The following is a 4,970-nucleotide window of genomic DNA, read 5'->3' on the forward strand; positions in this document are numbered from 1 at the left end:
CTCTGGTTAGTACAACCAGAGGCTCTGGTCGAGGAACCAGAAGCTCTGGAAGAGAGACCAGAGGGGCTCTGGTCGAAGAACCAAAAGCTCTGGAAAAGAGASCAGAGGGGCTCTGGTCCTGGTTATTGAAATATATTCCAAGAATGATTTGGAACCAGAGGCTCGATGGACCAAAACATAATCTGATTTTATTCCGCATGTTGTGAAATGATTATTTGATAAATGTTTTGGTGACCTTCACCCTGCATTACATGAAAGGGAACCTCACTAGACATTCATGTCTAACCCTCATTGCGTGTTTTCAAAAATAAGTGTGCTGGTAATGATAATAAGGGAAAGAGCATTATGTGAATTACTTCCCTATGTACTTAGCTGTTTTGGAAGTATAGATGCTAGGATGCAAGAGCATGTACTTTTGGAATTTTTGGGTTGCGTATTTTACATTATAGACTCTTGTATCAAGGACATATGTGGGGGAAAACATGTATTCTCTATATAAAATATGTGTTATATGCATTGTAAGGATTGAGGTTGTTATAGAGTTGGTATCAGAGCCTGAGTTTAAGGGATTTAGGTATTCACATGCATGATACCTAGACTTGAACTATTTCATTGCATATTAAGGTCCCAGACATAGTTAGCACCTTTGGAATAAATATAATAAGTTAAGAGATCAATGTGTAAGGTATTTTCGGATTACATCTGGCCAATGTAATTTTGAATCTACAGGTACATAACTGAACTTAGACACTTTATTATATTTGGGAATGTGAAAAATATGTGTTTTCACTTTGTTATCTACAGATGGCTAGTAGATCAAGAAGGTCAGAAAGGATCACCCGCCCCAATGAAGAAGAATCCCCTGTTGTTCCTATTGGCACCTCTGAGGGCAGAAGCAGAGGCAGAGGTAGAGGCAGAGGTCGGGGGCAGACCAGAGGTAGAATAAGCCAGCCAGAAATTAATATGAATCAAGCAGAATCAAACTTTGAAAATATGAATCAAGAACGTATGTCTCACCCAGAATATGTAACAAGAGACATATTAGCTGAAGAAATGGGAAAGCTAAGGGAAACCTTGACTTCTATTTTGAGGAATCCTGCCAGAATAGAGACAGACATAATTGAAGTTAGTCCATCGATTCCAATTCTCAATAACAGGGAAGGAGATAAAGATGTTTCTAACTTGTAAACCACTAACCTTCTTGGGAGAAAGAGATCCAATTAAAGCTATGTGTTGGATCAAGGAGATGGAGTCTGTATTCAATACCATCCGATGTGCAGAAACATATAAAGTCAGATTTGCAGTCTCGGTGTTAAAATTAAATGCGTTATTTTGGTGGGAAGTAGAATCTTTAGCCATAACAGATATTTTGCAAACTATGACATGGCTAGAGTTTGTCAACAGATGTAACACCCCAAATCCACACATTGCATATAACACATATTTCATATATAGAATACATGTTTTCCCCACATAGGTCCTCGATACAAGAGTCTATAATATAAAATACACAAACTCAAAAATTTCAAAAGCACAAACTCTTGCATCCTATCATCTATGCTTCCAAATACGGCTAAGCACATAGGGAAGTAATTCACATTATACTATTTCCCTTATCATTACCTGCACACATAATTTTGGAAACATGAAAATGAGGGTCAGACATGAATGTCTAGTGAGATTCCCTTCTATGTAATGCAGGGTGAAGATCACCAAAACATTTATTTCAAATCAAACATCTTATGAAGCAAAACTGAAAACATACTGCTTGGGTCCATCGGACCTCTGGTTTCATACAACACTTAGAAAATATTTTAAACCTTCTTGAAAAGAGCCCCTCTGGTCTCTCTCTCACAGAGCTTTTGGTTCCTCGACCAGAGCCTCTGGATTTAACTAAACAATATTTTGAATATATTTCCAACATTCAGGACCACATCCCCTCTAATCTCTCTACCAGAGCTCCTACTTTTCATAGCCAAAGCCGCTGGTCGAACCAACCAGATTTAGAAAATATTTATAGACAGGACCAGAGCCCCTCTGGTCTCTCTTCCAGAGCTTCTGCTCTTCATGACCAGAGCCTCTGGTTAAAATCAAAACTTCACTAATATAAATAATATTTAGATAAACTTTCAATTAAAAGATAACCTTTTTTCATAAACGAGTAATTCATAAAAAACTTCATGTTCAACCAGAGCCTCTGGTTGTACTAACCAGAGCTTCTGGTTCCAAATACATGTCCAACCAAAGCCCCTCTAGTTCAACACTTAACCAAAGCTTCTCTGGTATGTTTTTCATAAAAAGACTAAGTATAAAATTCTTTTCTTAAACATTTAAAATATGATTTTGAATCAACAACCAGAATCCTCTGGTCCAACGACGAGGACCAATCAGAGCCCCTCTGGTTCCTTACAAGGAACAACCAGAGCCTCTTTGATTCCTCATGAAAATAACCATTCTGTTTCAAAACACTTTTAACCAATACCAATGGCCATAGGCCAAGTTTTCCCCTTTTCAATAGCATCAATACCATTATTTCTAATAAAAACAATATTTTTGAGTTCTCAAATCACAAAGAAGTAAGGTCTCAAATCTATTGTAATCTTAAAAGACATAATAACCAGAGCTATAATAATCACATACAATTGCCACACTTATATCCAAATGTACACCTCTCCTTGATATGCCACCCTTATTCCAAAAGACACATCTCCTTGATATGCCACCCTTATCCCAAAAGACACCTCTCCTTGATATGCCACCCTTATTTCTTCTTCAAAATCTATGAACTAGTTCGAATGAAGGACTGCAGTCACCACCATCTTATCGAATCCTCATTCATAGTTTTATCCATAAAAAAAAAATTTCAAACTCAAGAACAATCTTGTCTTTCAAAGATTTTCCAAAACATCAAGTTTCTTTTAAATCATCAATACAAGATATCACTTAAAAAAACTGATTTACCATCTTTTCTTCAAAACCAACATCAAAACTCATAGCATATAATCAATAATAAAACTAACAGTTTATACTCAACAGTAGTTTAAAACTCACCTTATCAAATAGATTTCCTGAAGAAAAACACACAACAAAAGCTTATTCTTAACACAGATTATTCAAGAACACCTTTCACCGCCGCAAGCTTTCTTTCTCTTTTGAACATACTTCAATTTGAAATGATAAGATAAAATCTTATCTTTTTACTTCTTTAAATACTCTCACTAAGACAGTGAATATTATTTTAGTTATAAAACTTAAAGGCGGTGAAAGCTTCCTCCAATARAAAYAATMTTGGGYGGYGGATTTTACATTATAAAATTCATAATATCTTAACCATGAAGATACCATGATTTCACCTTAATATTTAAACTCAATAAACACCACCTCATGCATGCTTCACACTACATGCATACACTTATGAATTATATATGTGATGCTATTATTTCACAATATGCATGATATCATATTCATATAATCCACATAATAAACATGTATAATTTACCTCAACCCAGGTTGTCTTAGACCCGGTTATAACATTCTCCCCCCTTAAAAAGAAYTTCGTCCCGGAATTCACTCAAACAACCATGGATATTTTTCTTTCATTTCTGATTCCAATTCCCATGTTCCTTCTGATCCTTTATGAAATCGCCAATGTACCCTTACTAGACTTATCTCCTTGTTTCTCAACACACGGGTTTTATGGTCGGTTATAGCTTCTGGAGTTTCTATAAAATTTAGTTTGTCATCCAACTTAATCTCTAGAAGTGGTATCGCCATACTAGGATCAGCAAGGCATTTTCTTAGGTTTGACACATGGAAAGTATTGTCAATCAGACTAAGTTCCTCTGGTAATTCCAACTGATAAGGTACCAGTCCAATTCTTTTGTAGATTCTGAATGGTCCAATATACCTTGGCCTAAGCTTACCTTTCTTCCCAAACCTCATAACACCTTTCCATGTGGATACCTTTAACATTACGAAGTCATCTACACTGAATTCAATCGGTTTTCTTCATTTGTCGGCATAACTTTTCTATCGATCCTGGGCAATTTTGATTTTTGCTCGAATCTGATCAATCTTTTCAGATGTTACTTGCACGATCTCGGGACCTGTCAACTGTCTTTCTCCTACCTCATTCCAACATAATGGTGTTCGGCATTTTCTTCCATATAGGACTTCATATGGTGCCGCTTGGATGCTAGAGTGATAACTATTATTGTAAGAAAATTCTATCAACGGTAAATGTTTGTCCCATGATCCCCCAAAGTCAATGACACAGGATCTCAACATGTCTTCAAGAGTTTGGATTGTTCTTTGACTTTGCCCATTTGTTTGTGGATGATAAACCGTACTTAATCTGATCTGTGATCCCAAAGCTCTTTGTAGACTTTCCCAGAATTTTGAAGTAAAGCGACTGTCTCTATCCGATATGTTGGACAATGGAACTCCATGTCTAGTCACAATTTCTTTAATATAGATTTGAGTTTGTTAGCATCAAATTGATCCTAATAATTATCTCAAAAAGTTTTATTAAGCAATCGGGGCTAAGAATGGAAATCTGAAGATGTTGTTGTGCCAAAACGTCTAAGTCTGGAAGAAGACCAGCCGCTCTGCTAAATCGACCAAGTATGGACGACCAGAGCCTCTGTAAGAAGAACCAGAGCCTCTGTAAGCAGAACCAGAGCCTCTAGAAGATTCACTAGAGCCTCTGTGAAGACACCTGAACCAGAGCCTCTGTGAAGAGGACTAGAGCCTCTGGTTGTATTGACCAGAGCCTCTAGAGGACCAGAGCCTTTGTGGTCTGTCTATCCTCTGGTGTATCCTCTGGTCCTTGAAGACGACTATCTTCAGAATCCTATTATGGATAAGGCTAATCCCATTTTGGATAATGCTTATCTTATTCAGATTATCATGGATTACTGCCTATATAAGTAGTGTTTCAGGTAGAGTAAAAGATAAGAGAGCAAATAGAG

This window comes from Cynara cardunculus, unplaced genomic scaffold (assembly GCF_001531365.2).
Source record: "Cynara cardunculus var. scolymus isolate 2C unplaced genomic scaffold, CcrdV1 Un_Scaffold_917, whole genome shotgun sequence".
In the NCBI taxonomy this organism is placed as follows: domain Eukaryota; kingdom Viridiplantae; phylum Streptophyta; class Magnoliopsida; order Asterales; family Asteraceae; genus Cynara; species Cynara cardunculus.